We start from the raw sequence: 16533 nt of genomic DNA on the forward strand, positions 1-16533 counted from the left end.
GTATTGCTAGCCAGTTACAGGTGGAGTCTCTATACCTAAGAGTGATGCAACCAACATGGTGAATGGTAATTCTATCAGCCCCATGAGCTTCAAAGCCTTGTCCCTAGTTGGCAGAAGATCTTCTTCTTTCACCTGGTATTCTTTGCAAATCTGCTTTACAACGAGTTGAGAGTCCCCAAAAAGAGGGATAAGAAGCAGAATAGACCAAAGCAAGTCTAGTAGCAGTTCCACTAGCTAGGTCAGGGATATGTAAGTGGGAGGCTAGCTCGATTGAGACTGTAGGTGATAAGTGCTTGAGTAGACATATTTTTATATATGTTTTACATGCATTGAGCATCATTTTTACTATTATTTATGTCTCATATTTTGTATTTGGTGTTCTTTTATGCATATAGGTTATGAATGCCTTGAAGAGTAAAAAGGAAGCAAAGATAGGCTATAAATACACAATGTTTGGAGTTCTTGTTCAGTTCAAGGACCAAGACATGAGAGGAGTTCATAAACGTGGAGATGTGTGCCAACTTCCAAGAAGATTCAAGTCAATTCACTAGTTGGAAGGGCACAAAGGCAGCCACATCTTCATGTTCCTTCTCTTTGTGAAGATTACAAGACCTCTCAAAGATACGTCGATGAAGAAAAGTTTTATAGCCTACTTCATGGACGTATGCCCGGACATGTGGCCTCAAGAGAAGAGTGTTTGGACCGCGTTTTGTGAAAAGTACTGTAGTAATTTTAGTGTAGCAGTACTGTAGCAAAATTTCTATTCACGCGCCCGCGTGGAAATTTGATAAGTGCTTGTGCGATATGAATGCGAAGCATTCATTCCTTATGTTGAGCATGACTTTTCTCAGGTCTTTACATTAATATGTGTGTTTTTATGTTACTTTTATGCAGGTAGGGTTGTGAGGCCGAGTATGAAGGAAATAGGCCAATGTGGATCATAATGCACCTATTTTGGAGGAGATCTTGCTAAGGTTTAAACGCAAAGACATAGGTCAGGTGTGAGATGCTAGAGTGTGTGCCAACCTCCTCGTATTCGAGTGAGCCCATTCATTTGGAGGGGCACAAAAGAAGTCACACTCGAGCATTCTGACTTGTGCATATAAGAACAAGAGATCCACCAACATGTACATCATTAAAGAAGCAAGTGATTCACAACGTATACGTGTGCCCGTTTGCGTTACCCAAATGAAAGTATGGAATTCGGGAGTATTTCTGGCAGAGTACTGTAGCAGGTTATTGCTGCAAAAATATGTAGCAAGTACTGTAGCAGCATTGTTCACAGCCGGCCGAGAAATCAGAGAAACAGTGAATCCACATGGGCGTGTCGAAATTATCCACGCCCGAGTGGAAATTCCACAGGGGTGTGTGACATCATACACACCAGTGTAGTTGCCCGATTCCAGCCATATTTAAAGCCGATTTCAGCCCCGATTTCAGTATTCTTTTCTCCATCTTTTCCCCAACTTGTGAGAGGGTTTCGGCTAGGGTTTCAAGGGGTATTGGCCAAGGTTTTGGAGAGGTTCTATGGCTCCGACATCGTGATTCCATTTGGAAGAAGGTTGGTAGGGAAGCTTCGATCGAGGCATATCCTATACCGGATGAAGGAATCCTTGGACGACGAGTAGAGGACTTTCCACAAGACCATCGACACGACCATCGAGGGGGTTTCTTTATGGATTCATTGCTTTTACATTCAATTTCTTTGATTGTATTTAGCTCCATGGAGAGCTAAACCCCTAGTGGGTACTTGGGTGATTGTGAACCCTAGGATGCATTTGTTTCATTGAATCTCTTTATTATGCTTTCAATAAATTAATGTTTATTGTGAGTTCCAACTTTGAATGCTTGATTGTATGAACATTTGCCCTAGAGTGACACTAGGGTTGAGAGTTCTTGTTGGTAACCTTGTGAGTGAGTGACACACCACGAGCGTTAGACAAAGCTAGGTTGGAGAGGGTTGAGAGGGTGAGTCAAGAGGTACAGGAGCGTCCCCTTTCCCCTCTGACGTGATAGATTATACCTCTGTTCCTTGAGTTCTTTGCGGCCATAATAGAGTGAATGGTCTAAGGGATGAACCTCTACTAGGCCTAGTTGCACGCGCAATGGAGTGAAGCTTTGAGGGGATCTTAGTATTTAGGGCTTAATTGTGGCTAGGGACCTTCCGCCTGGACCAAAGGGTTAGGTCTTTAATTATGAAGCAATTTATCACTTGGAATCCCTAGAGCTCATTGCAACTTTATTCGAGTGTGAGGTTGAGAGGTTATTTAATCTCTCCTACGGGACATGAATAGAGTTAGGCATAGTTGACCTTAGATTTGGGTCTATGTATGTAAGGATTTCCATGACTCACCATTGCATTGATTAGGAAGCATAATAGAGAGTTCTTGCACTTGAAATGATTTTCCTAGGTGAGGCATCATCTGAGTACCCCATCTTTATCGATTGCCTTACCCTTTTCTTTATTCTTGCTCTCTCACTTGTTTCTTTTATTATTGAGAATTGAATCAATTTCACACTAATCACTATTGATCTTCCACATAGCTAAAAACCAAATTAAGTATTTTCATTCCCTACTCCCTGTGGATTCGACCCCGCTCACCCAGGATTATTACTTCGACAAACCCGTGCACTTGAGGGATATAAGCAAGGGGATCTTGTCAAAATTCCTACAGCCCACGCGGTCACGTGGAAAATCCACACGGGCGCGTGCGGGCACGTGACAGGCGCGGTTTTGGTCTTTAAATAGGCCATTTTGCCTTATTTTTGGGAGACTTTTGACGAGGGTTTTTGCGAGCACTTTGAAGGCAAGGCGGCTAGGGTTTTGGAGGAGGTCTTTGGCAATATTGGAGGGCGTCCATCACCATCTTTGATCGATCTTCTCTCCGTCATAGCATGGAGGGAGCATTCGGCGACCTAGCTTCGGAAAAGGATTCTTCAAGACGTTGGGCGACCCATCAAGCCATCATCACGAATTTAAGGGGGTTTTACTTCATGGTTTTCATTGCTTTTCATTGTATTAATCATTGTTTTGTAACTTGCTCCATGGAGGGCTAAACCTTAGTAGGTATTTGGGCATGTGAACCCTAGAATTTATGTTTTTTTAATGATTTGCTTTATGTTTCTATGAAATCCTAGTTCATTTGAGTTTTAATCATGTATTTCCATTGCTTTCTTGTTTAATTAATCCTTGTGGTTGATTGGATTCGAATGAATTGTTACTTTGATGTGAGAGAGGTCTCCATTAGAGTTAGAACTATAAGGTTAAAGAGGGTTGAGAGGGTGAGTCATTAGATAGTGGAGTGTCCCATTTCCCTTCCGATTGAGTGTTTCCTATCTCCGTATTCCCTAAACTCTATGCAACCATATTTGGTGTGAGGCGTGAGATTGAGAGATTTCTCCGCCGGGACCTTGTAGGGGGTTCGAGATCCCTTGCCAGGAATTAGGGTTGGATCTATCTTTAGGAATTGGTTTCACTCTTACGTGTCCCTAGAGCGTATTGCGGTCATATGGGGTGTGAGGTGTTGAGATTGAACGATTTCTCCGCCGTGACCTTGTAGGGGACTAGTACTCGGTGGTTTGGAGGCAAGGGTTGGTAGTTCTTTGATTACCTCGACTCATTAGACTCGGTTTAGAAGCATTTAGTGAATCATGAGCTTCATGTTAGATCCTTGGGGGAGCATTGTCTGGGCACCTCATCTTTATTGATTGAGATCTCCTTTACTTGTTTTCTTGCTCGTTTGATTGCTTATTAATTCTCTTGCAATTAGTTCATTTCATTACATCCATTGATTTTGACTAGATAACTAAGAATTGGTTAATACTAATACTTTCGTTCCCTGTGGATTCGACTACCCACTCACTGGGGTAATTATTACTTTGACACCCGTGCACTTGCGGTTTACGTTAGGGAAGAGGTTTGGGTAGTTGCATGTAGCTTTGTATTTAAAGTAGTGCGCCTCCAGCCTTAAGAAGGCCTATGGAGGAGTTCCCTTCAAACCTGACTTGTAGCCTATCCTAGTGTCCTTAACTAGGTCTGGGTATCCTCGAATCATCCCTCCTTTCCATAAATTGGAGATCTATAAAAAGAATGAACGTTCGGAGTTAGGAAAGCAAGATTAACAGTGGACTTGTACCTTAGAAAGAATCTATAGACAGGAAGATGCTGCAGAAAGGCTTCAACGACTACATTATGACCAAACTTCATCCGTCTCGGCTTTGAAATCAACCTTTAGGTTGAAAAAGGATTGGTGGATCACCTCTCAGAAAGGGAGGAACAGAGGGGCACCATGCAAGAGAGGCGGAGGAACTCAGTAGGGAAGCGGGGATAGAAAAAAACCTCAAAGATGAATTGAAGAGGCCCCATACATCCAACGGGCAGGGTAGAGTCTCAGACGGAGGCACGCCACCCTACAAGAAGGAATAGAGCTTCCTGGTATCACTTCGCTTTGACGAAGAAGTTGAAAGAGGAGACTAAGTAGTATCCATTGCCTGCCCTATGATATATGGATCACCTTTCAAAGTCGACAAAGGCTAGTTCATCACATCACATAATTACAATCCCGAACGACCAACTTCTTTTGTCTGGTGTAGCACATTCAATCAAGGTTAAAGTTTCCTCATTCTTGCTTGACTAAATCCTCCTGTCACGATCAACAGGGAGAGATTCATGGTCGGGAAGCAGAAAGCTTTCTCCAGTAAAAAAAAAATCCTTCTTCCTCAAAGGGTATCATCTACCTCTTACGAGCGCTTTCAAGCAATTCAAAAAGAGAATCCATATCTTTGCCTTTATAAGCACTCATCACAGGCTTTAGACGATAAGTTGGAGTCAAATCCTTTTTTCACAAGGATAGACCGGATCCCGGGGGAACCTCACAAAGTTTGATGGAGATGCTGCTCATTGACCAGCCTTTGATCCGTCAAAGCCTGAGCAGAAGTAGGTTAGGTTGTTCAAGATATACTACCCCGTTGACTCTCTATCAGTATCAGTAGGGCGAACAAGAAAAGCTTTGGTGGATGACCAATCACAGTACTCTTCCTTGATACAATAAACATCGTACCTCTATAGGGAAAGGCAATCCCCCATTGATCCAAGAGGCAAACATCCAAATCTAGCTAATGAAGTAAAATCAGGGGGGCAGACAAGACGTTCTCTGAAGTCTCTCTCTTTCTAGAAAGGGGGTGCTTGTTCGGTGTCAGAGGATCCCTGTTCTCCTTGCATAGAAACCACCCTATGCTAGTGCTGGCTTTAGTTCTGATTGATGATTTCTCCTATTTGTTGGGATTGTTCTTCTCAAGAGATTGTCAATCATGAACTTCTTCCTTTACTGACAAAGGCTTTCTTCTCGCGTGGCTTTTCTCAACTGCTTGAGTGCCCCTATGTAAGAAAAAGGTCTTTGCCCTACTCAACTTTGCCTCCTACACCGGGCAGTCAGATCAAAATCTCCAGAACCATGGAAGGGCGCGAGTCAGCTATCAAGTGAGTTGATGCTTCCCATTAGAAAAGAAAGAGAATCGCTCGAGAGTAAGTAAAGAAAATTTACATAGATAGAGATCAGAGTTTGGATGAGTGGACGAGATCAAAATAGTAGCAGCTGCCCCTTATGAAAGAGTGGTGGAAGAAAGTCTGATACATAGGTAAGTTAGGAGAGAAAATTCCATCTAGGCCTCGGACGTAATAAGACAGAGTCATAAGGAGGGGATAACTGTCGTACACTCTACCTACCTACATAGGACGGAGCAGGGGACCCAGACCTGATCTAATGTAGGTGAGTATATATGCTAGCTCCACCACTGCTGGTACTGCCATAGATTGGAGTTCTACCAGTTTCACTGCTCGAAAAGCCACTGTCTATGCCTCTCGGTGATGGCCAAGGTGGTTATGAGTAAGCTGCTGCTTCAACGAAGGATCTACTAAGCAAACTACTAAATCAACAAGATCCATCCCAGCCCCCGCTGCACGAAAGGAAGTAGAGGTAGGGATAGCAAAGTAAGTAGACCCCGCTAAGGAGAAGGAGGGTAGTCTAGTTAATACCAACTGGCTGAGTTGTGTCAGTCTTTCAGCGGCTAGCGAATTAACTCATAGGAATCCGATACTGCAGTCCGTTGCATGATATGAACGAATACAATACCCTACGCTCTCCATGTTTTTAAGAATTTCTATATAGAAAGAAGAGCTCTCTTTCATTTACGCTTTTCATAAGAAAGTCGATTCACTCTCTCGGCCATGCGAATAAGGTAGCCAAGATAACAAAGTAGATCTCGCCATGCAGAGCCTTCTTAGGTCGGTCACCGGGGTTGAAGCAACTTGATACTTCTATCGCATGAAAGTTCGGAGTTTCGATGGAGTGATCAGTTGTACTAGCTTTCGCGATTCGAAGGCTGAAATTCGACACGGTCACGAGGTTATGAAAAAAATTTAATCTGGAGGAGCAAAATAGATGAGTGCGACACTAAGGCCATTTTTAGATTTTTTGAAGTAGTTGGCGATTGGTTTTGTTTTAACGTCAAGCTTTTAATAGGTTTTGATGCATATTCTTTCCGGAACTCGAGCAGTTTGTAGGGGTACTCGAGAGTCTCAATACTACCAACTCGAATGGATAATAGCGGTAACGAAATTGGATCCATGGGAACAGGGCTCAAAAATTGCTTACTCGCGGACTAGCCCTATAATCTGTAACCTAGAACCTGCTCTCCCTACTACTTCCTTATTCGATAGAGCTGGAGATACTCCCCGCCCTTTGAAAGACTTCTTCAAACTAGGCTTGCTATAGGTATTTTTAAAAAAAGCTTGATAAGAGCTAACTATAAGTACATATCTAAGCTGGCTTTCCTCAAATCAAACGCTTTCTCACGGGATAGATTGTGCCCTATTCCCCGACTACTTACTTAAATTGAAATAGTAAATTTTTGATTGCTCACACTCAAAAGGAAAAAAAGGCCTCCAATGTTGTATTCTATACTATGCACCGACATAAACTTAGCACTCATCACAGGCCCCGCCATCGAAAGATTTATTCCGCTCTTGAAAAGCTCTATCTCTACTTTATCCCTCGACTTGCTTTCTCGTTTCTCATGTAAAGAAAGGTATTAAAATGAACTCTTTTTTGAGAGATGGCTTTGAAATTCCCTTTCATATGAAAAACTTTGTTAACATAAAAAGGCTTTATGGAAACATATTTCCTTTACCTTAAACAAAGAGAGCCCTCACCTTGTATGGACCGCCATAGAAAAATCTTCTTGGTACAAATGATATTTAAGCAATAGGCTATCCAGTAACCTCACTAGGAATTATTTAGAAATACCCTAATATGATACGCTAAAGATTCATAAATGAAGGAAATCATAACCAAGAGCAAAGATGTACTTGAGGAAATCTGGGGCATAGAGCAAATCGTAGAGTATGGTATGTATTTTTGGAAGACATTTATTTTTGCCACCTAGAGCGGAGGATGAAAGATTGAATGTCAAAGACATATTTTTTTGAAGAATGTAAAAAAACATAAATGACACCATTAGATGAGATGTACAGATTACGGTGTCTCCCTCGACTTGATAGTAGTAATGTGGGCTTTTTGAACTCAAGTAACCTTGTCTTTGAGCTCGCTCAAGCTTCTAGTTTGAAATACGCTAGACTAGAAGTGATTTAGTCTTTCTTTGAGAGGGTGAAAGGCAGGCACACCCGAAGAGTCACTCTTACTATCTCGACTAGCCTAGTTTGAAGTATTTATTGATGGAGCGATTGGTTAGCTCTTCCCTCGATCCACTAGTTTAGAGTATATATCAGGATTTGGAAAAATTCCTTATTTTTGAAGTAACAAAGACCCTAACTTCTTTGCGTAAAGAACCCGTGTTGAACTGAATGGAAAAGTCCTTCCTGGATAAAGTCTCCTGAGAAGCCGCCGGAAGAGAAAGATTCCATTCCTGAAGTGCCCCAACGGAAGCCGATCCTTCCCTTGTGCCTATTGCAGGAAAAGTGCCGGACATTTCAGCCCATGAGCATCAGTCTGTCAAAGCAAAGATTCACAGTCTTTTTACGAAAAACAAAAAGAGAAAACCATCCGTGGATCTGGACCGTTTGGATAGATATTTTTCTCTGTCCTGACCTGTCGGATCCTAGAATTTTTGCATTTCGTCGAAGGCTAAAAAAATGAAAAAAAGCAAGTGGCAGAGCCAACTCGGTGGATTGGGAACCGATCTTTTTTTGTGAGTCAAAAAAACACTTCCTGAAAAAGCTTCATTATTGAAGGATCAAGGTCAACCTTGAGTTCTTTATACGCTAAAGCGAGAAAATAGAGCTAAACCTTAGAAAAAGCATATCAAGGTAGCGCGTCTATACGCTTTCAGCATATCATATAGAGGCTTAGCTTTTCAAAGTAGGCACGAAGGTTCAGTTCATCTTGTGTCCCTAACTCACTATTCCAATGAGGAAGAGGATCGACTGCCATGAAGTCGGACAAGTGATTACGAGATTCCAAACTTGGGTCTCTAGTTTAGAAATCCTGGTACCATAGACATGATTGCTTTTAAACAATCTTTTTTTATCTGAAGTGAGAAAAAGTCAGTCTACTCTTAGGGATTTGAGTAAAATGGTGACTCCAACCTTCTTTGCAATGATCCGGCATTTCAGATTGCAAGCTGTTAGGGCAACTTCCAGAAACAGACTGATCGTTGTCAAGACAAAAAGGGGTAGTCTTCTTGTGGATAGGACGATAGCCATGTCTTTTTTTTGGCCGTAAAATCCTGACTCTGTCATAGTCAGTTTAAGGGCTTGGCCTCTAGAAGAGAGCTTTCACAGGGGAGCGAGCGCCTCCATCTCCAACTCAAGGTAGTAGGGCTTGGAACTCGGGATCACGTAGCCTCATCTCCCGACTTGATTTTTATCTCCTTATAATGAGACATAGAACCCGAAAACATAGAGCTTTTCGAAAAGATAGGCATGTCTCGGCAAAAACTCCTATCAAACAAAGTTTGTAAGACCTCAAATAGAAATAACAGGGCCACCTCTCGGTGGCTACCTTAAGGTCAAAAGAAAAAGCAAACCTTGTTGCCAACTAGTGAAACTAACGGTTTGGTTTGGTCAATGGTTGTCTTATCAATCTTCTTGGCAAGACAAATAACTGTAGCCAATGAAAAGAAAGATAGATACACCTTGACCAATAGATCCGAATGTTCATTCTTTTTATAGATCTCCAACCTAGGGAAAGGAGAGATGATTCGAGGATACCCAGACCTAGTTAAGGACACTGGGACAGGAATTAAGTCAAGTTTGAAGGGAACTTCTCCATAGGCCTTCTGAAGGCTGGAGGCACACTGCTTTTAAATACAAAGCTAGATGCAACCACCCGGACCTCTTCCCTAACTTGTAGATTGACCGTGAAAAAGAGGTAGGCGCCAATACAAAGCTCCTTTGTCGGACCATCAGTGACCAAGAGAAGCACCTTATTTAATTAATTTTCTCTTAATTACGTAGCCTCCCAAGATCCGAGAGTCTTCTAAGACACTCGCCACCGATAGGTGACACTTTCAACAGAGAAGGGAAGAGTCTTTTGATGGTTTTGGTATGTTAAAGCATCCAAGTGGTGGTGAAAGCACCACTCAGTTACCTCCATCCCACGGTTGGGTAATTGGACCCATGATAAGACAGGGGTGGGAGGCTTCCGCGTCACCCCCCATTCCCACTCGATAAAGAGATTCTATCCCCCTCCTGGTAAGAGTGCATACCAACAAGGACTCACCCACATAACCTTCTAAATGGAGACCATAGGATGGCACCAATGTTGTCATCCATCGAGCCTTCGTTATTGGACTAATCACATCCTAGTAAGGAAGTGGAGGTTCGATGCACTATATCAGTAAGTTGCAGACCTGGGATCATGTCCCTCGATAGACCCACAACTACCAACCAGCATACCCACCTCCTTTCGGAATGCTGGCACACAAGGCGATCCATCATGACTGGTGACACCAGTCCGCCTGGGTTGAGCCCTTTGTCGAAAGGGCTCTTTAATGACGTTCTAAAGTCAAGTATATGTCACGAGTTCGCGAAGGAATTCTTTTTTGGGAGCACACGATTATTATGACTTATGGGTATTCGATGAATTCCACGAGCCTGACAGCCAGAGTTCGATCATCGGGGCAACCCAAGAAGGAAGGGTATATGCCAATACCATGTTGAAAATTTTAGATGGCCAAGAGTGTAGACTAGAGTTAAAATATTAGATAATTTTTTACGAAGAAAAAAAAATGTACCCATTGTAATCATCGCTAATCAAATACCCCATTGTTTTGCAGATGAAGACAAACCATTTAATGCAAGATGCCATCAATTGAGAATCTCGTCAAATATACACTAAGCAGCATATCAAGATAGATGTGATTTCTTCCCGTGGTTGAATTACAAGGAATGTACAGGGTTTTTCACAAAAAAAGGGGCACAGGAAGGGAAAGGGGGACTATACCTTGACCTAAATGAAGAGTTTATAATAACCCATTTAAATCAATTCTCCGTAAAAAGAAATGTCAATATTTTATTTACCCACCTAAAGCGGGGTATAAACCAAAGAGCGCAATCATTCTAGAAATCGAAGACAGAGAATATGTTGTCTTGTTAAATTTGAAGACGGGGGGGAGACATGGAATTTTCTACAAGTAACTACCTCATCAAGAACGGAGAGTATGAAAAGGATTTCTCAATTATAGCTTGAATCGCGAGCCAGTGGCGAAGAAGTCGAGACCAAGCCCCGAAAACACATAAGCTCGGGGCATTCCATTCTTATCTCTGCGGGTTCGGGTTCCTCATTATCCCAAACATATCCATTGGTGGGTCCCTCAACATGGTTTAGTAGACCCGACCCGTCCTACTAAGTATAAGTAAAGGGAACATCCAGCACATCAAGCTAAGATGACTCTTAAGGAGGTTGTCCTCGGAACTTCATTATTTGAGTGAAAGGGGAAAGAGGAATTATTTGTTCGAAAGAGAGAACCAGTCTTTCTTTATCCACGTGTCGGTGGAAGAGAACAGTTGCTTGAAGTGAAGTAAAGCCTTAGCCTTAAAGTAAAAGAGAATTCCGGTAAGCTTTCACGCTTGACCTTTGAATGATTTTTTTCTTATTACAAAAAGACTAGAATAAGTAAAGGTTGAGCAACACTAGTTCTGACCAAGAAGCAGATCCCAACTTAGTATCAGCAGCATAGGTAGCGACACCAGTACAAGTTATCGAGGAGGTAGTCCAGCCCGAGCGAGAGAACGAAGCGAGTTCATAAAAAGAAGATCTTCTTTTCCGGAGCCCGCCAAGCCAGTCCAGTAAGCAAGCACAAGTAGCAGTTCTATCAGGGAAAGGAGGCTAAATGGCTTCTTCATGAAAAGCTTAGTTATCCCATTCTATTCACTGCACTCGAGGATTTCTATAGCGGTCAAGGCGTGTATGTACATGTTGTTGAATTAGGATAGGAGGATGAGGATGAGGTTGTCACAAAGGGTAGTCTGGTTACCCAAGGAAGCAAGGCCAGAGAAAGGACTTTCGTTACCCTATCGACAAGACAGAGTCTTATTTTGATATCTTGTTGAAGATGAATAGGAGTAAGTTGCCTCCCTCTAACTACATTCAGCCTGGTGATGATAATTTAGATAGGTTTTGTAGATATTGCCGCAAGCAAGAAGCAATAAGGGTCATGGTGCGAGGTACTTGTTTTGATCTTCGAGGACGTTGCAAGCCTTTCGAGATAATACATTGGTTTTTGAAGACTAGTACGAGTCATTCCCCCACCAGACAAAAATTGAGACCAACCCTCTCCAAAATCATTCGCCACTCGTCAACATGGTGTCACACTTGGGAGGTGATGATGTGATTCCTTATGTATCTCGTAGTTCGTGTCGCTTGACAAGTCTACCTCTGGATCCGTAATCCATCTCTTTCTGTTTGTTCTTCTAGGTCGGCTGACCCTAGTCTTGTTCGAGTTTATTCCCCGCTCGCCTTTTTCGATATGGTTGTACCCACTTCTTTTCATTACTTCTATGTGTTTGCCTTTGCTCGAGTGAGACCCGATGTAGTGCGAACTTGAGGCGTGCTCGCTCGTGCTTCTTCTAACCGGGAAGCACGTCGCTAGTCCAAGGCAGGCTTCCCTCCTGAAGCTCTCATTTTCCCGTGTGGGTTTGCCAGCTTCAAGCTCCACCATTACATATATATATATATATATATATATGAGGTTTTTCCCTTTCCTCACACCCCTCGAGGATTAAAAAAGACTTAGTTTTCAATCTTGTCCTGCCCTACCTACCCATTTAAAGTGATTCATAAGGTCCCGAGGGGTTTGATCATCCGAGCATACATGATGGTAGACCGTGTCCATCTTGGCATCATGTATCAAGGCATCACAATCCAACAACATCTCAGAATAAGGTCTCAGCCAAGTCGATAGCTCGTGGACTCAAGTATGAGGGAGAGGGATCATCGATCAGTGAGAGGCGATATTGGTTATTGGAATGATCGATTCCATTTAGATTAGTTCAACAGATTAGAAAGGTGTGGTCAGGGTGAGTGGCCTTCCGGTGGAGAAGAAGGGGGATCCTATCCGAGCTGGAAGGAAGAACTGAAAGATGAGGCTTGAAGCACGACCAGTCATTGAAGCCCTAATCTATTTGTTTTTTTAAAATTTATGTATATATTGGAAGAATGATGTCAAAACAGAAAGCGAGCAGGAAGCCAAAAAGTCAGGCTAATAGACTGGATTGAGTCGATCAACAAAACAAAACAAGCAGAATCGATATGAACCTGAACATTGAAATGATTGCACAAAGCCCTGATGGGGTGGTTTGCTCCAAAAATAGTCCACCCATCCTCAAACTGGTCTTCCTAACTCGACCTCTCTTTCGTCATTTGCTCAGTTGAGAAGTCTTGTATTGTATTCTAACGACTCGAGATGTGAATGGAAATCATCGATCAATCCATGTGATTTCCTGCCTGACCCCACTCTATCGGGCTAGCCCACTTCGATTGTGAAAGGGAGATATAAAGGAGAAAAGTAGTTTACGTCCAACGGCCAAACTCTTCGTTAAGTCATTTTGGCCCACAAAGTCTCGTAAGTGATCGAGATCCCCGGTTCACCGGGCGATTCTGGACCGAGATGTTCAAGCAGCTATACTAGAAAGGTCGGAACTACACTTCTCCAAAAGAAAGCTTCCACCGGACGGCCAGACTGAGCGCGCCAATGCCCTCCTTTCGGAATACCGCTCCGTGGGGCACTTTGGTTGCGCCAACCAAAGGGATTGGGTGCATCTCTTGGATAGGGAAGAGCCCCGCAGCATACCAGTTCGCTAAGAATTGGCAAGAGACCACTGACTTAGCCAAGGCATTTCTAGTTCCTAGCCCACCTACCGCCAAGAGAATGAAGAAGTGGGCGGACACTAAACGGCGACCCGTACGTCACGTGATAGATCTGTATGATGACAACCGTAAACACGAAAGCTTAGTCGCGGAAGGGAAGGCCATTAAGGGGCGAAAACCCAACCGAGTCAGTCATAACAACAAAACTTGAGTGAAGACCGGGTTCCAGCCGTTGTGCTTATGCTTTTGGTGGGGGCTCATACTGAAAAGAGTTGGAAGCTTACTACGGGCTGCGAAGTAATGTAATGCTTTCGAAGACCCTCTTTCACACCGTCAGAAGAATTTACTTACTACCTACCCTTTTTAGCCTCTTTGACGAATGAATAAAAGCTTTTTCTTCGGAGGTGGTTAGAGTTTCTCTCCAATAGGGTAGGTCTTGGTGTCCCGTTATAGGTATAAAGATTGGTACGTACTAGGAGCCTGCTTTGACCTTTCGATCCATTAGAAGAACGAGCCTAATTTTCGAAATCGAGAGGTTCTGGTACCTGTTTCATATATTGCTAAAAGCAATGGAAGCAGCACTGACTCCAATAACTGGAGCGAAGGTTGCAGCGATAGAAAGAGAGATAGCGGCAGTGGCATAGAGAGTCACGGAAGTATAAACTACATCAGTTGTTGCAGCAATCTCAGATCCAGTTGCTAAGATAGCAAGCAGCATCTTTCTCACTCCCGCCCAGGGAGGAAGCTAGAACTTCCTATCCCCACGAAAAATTGCTTTATTATTCCCACCGGGGGCTGGCTTACTTATTCCCGGACTAGGGTGGGAGTCAAACCCCTTTTGCGGGTACTAGTGGATGAACGCAAACTAAAGAGAACTCCCGATCTTTTTGTATATGACTTGTCAGTACCTCCCGACATTGTCATGATTTTTATTAGCTATCCTTTTTCTTGGTGATAATGCTTTGCAAGTCCTTCTTCCAAATAATAGAGTCTCAATGCACCTTATGATTATCTTTTGTTCATCCACTCCTCATGAATCCTCTGTTACTCGAGAAGGAAGATCTCACGATTCTCTTAGCTTGTGATTCTTTATCCGTGAAAAACCTTAAATATGTTCATTCGAGTAAGCCCTCCTCCTCACTTTCTTTTGTACATTGGAAGCTATCACTGATGAAACTTTGTTGCATGGGAGTAAGCTTACTTTTATTTTGTTTGACACTACGCAGAAATTGCTCTACTATTACAATAACTTCCCTTTGTCAACTTTACGATAATATTTGTGTCAACCATGACCGCCTTCTTAATATATATGGTTTATTTAGTTTGACGAACACGACACGCGTTATAGAATTGCCTCTGACTGCGGTATCAAGGTAGCGGCCCGTATCGCCAGTTAATAATAAGAAAGATCCGACATCGAACCATGCATAAGACAGACATCACTAGCATTGAGACCTCGCTGATCGAGATTTCTTCTCGATCGCAACCTTTTTGTCTACACACCACCACAGAAAGTACCGACTCTCTCGCTATAATATATAATATAAGAAGACTCTCGCCTACCTACAGGTTATGATAGCAACCTCGCTCGTGAGATGAGGCGAGAGGCATCGCTACTGCACTTTCAAAATAGCACTATAAAATAAAGGAGAAAGCTACATTGCATGGTAAAAGTCTCTGATCAAGAGCATGCCATGGAGATGCGATCTAAGACTCAAGCCGGCAAGAAGGCGTTGATGGCCCCAATCAAGCAAGATGAATATCCTGGCTGAAGACGTAAGATTATGACTGCACGTGGCTTATCCATAACTAGAATCATGTAGATGACTAGGTTATGAACAGAAGAAGGAAGAAGGAGGATCTCTTCTTCAACATTCAAAGACTACGACCCAAGGCGTATGGACTTATCGTGACGGCCGAAGCAAGAAGGCTTCGACAGCGTCCCCACTGCCTCATGAATGAGTTTGAAAAGCAACCACCGCTGGATCGATTATTCCATCAAGCCAAAGTTGGAAGAATGTTTATAGTGACAATAATCGATCTCCGCCTCACCATCTTGCATTTCATCGAGGTTCTGCTTTCAAAGTCTGCTTCATCCTCAACAAATTGCTAATCTTGGACATAATTATACCTTGTATATATAGCAGTTGTTTTCAAAAATTTACTGAATCTCAAATACGTGTAGTACCTGCTCTATTATTGGGTACGTGACTATACCGATATCATGATGTTGTCTCTTTTCTTTGATAGGCACCTTGTTACATCAGGGACGTGGTCTTTACGTGAGCATCACTTATCTTACCAAGATTAAACAGAGCCCAGATTTAATTTGTTATGATTTTTCTCACCAATGGCGAAATGCAAGTGTTTATAAGAAGAAGTGTCTATAGAGGGGTGTGAAGAAGAAGGGATCACAAAGATGGTGTCTAGTCTAGATTCTTTTGGTCATCTAGATTCTCGTGGGTCATCTTCTGCTTTGGAATACATGACCGCTATATTGTAGTCTACTTGTTCATCTTCTTCGTGAGCTTGGATGGGCAGTGGTATAAGATTCGTGATCATGATCTCATCATTTCTTCGACTGAAGAGGTATAGAAATGCTAGCCTTCGTTCAACCGCTTCTAGCTGTAGAACTGTGGTACGGGAAGGAGGTGATGATTTGTAGTTGATTCTCGACTTGAGAATGTGCTCCGATCCAAAACAATCTGATTGTCGTGCAGTGATCTTGCTTGAATTATGTGATCGCTTAACGAAATGCAAAAATGGTATGGACGGTCTAGACGATGATTCAGCTGGTGTGAACGTATGTGCGGGCTCCAAACCTATGGTCCCTTTCTATTCGGATATAGGGTTTCATCCCTAACTATCGATACCACTTGTCATTAACCCCGCATCCTCAACTACGACTCCTAGCTCCCGAAAAGGACTGGTTTTGTCGAGCGAGACCCTTTCATTGAAGGGAACTGAAAGATATGATAGAAAGTAGGTTGTTCGCATCAATGGTGATAAGCTCAAACGACTTGGGAACTCCTGGTGTTTAACTTATAGTGCGTATGAACTGCTGCTTAAGGGCCCGGGTATCGAATGCTTGATCATGAGACCGATGTAACCTATTAAGGAATGTATGCCAAGTGGTTATGGCATGTTGGTTTCGTCTGCTCTAAGAGTGAAAGCTGGTAAGCATTCAACATGCCGGGTTCTCAAAAGT

The sequence above is a fragment of the Dioscorea cayenensis genome, chromosome 9 (assembly GCF_009730915.1).
Source record: "Dioscorea cayenensis subsp. rotundata cultivar TDr96_F1 chromosome 9, TDr96_F1_v2_PseudoChromosome.rev07_lg8_w22 25.fasta, whole genome shotgun sequence".
Lineage (NCBI taxonomy): Eukaryota > Viridiplantae > Streptophyta > Magnoliopsida > Dioscoreales > Dioscoreaceae > Dioscorea > Dioscorea cayenensis.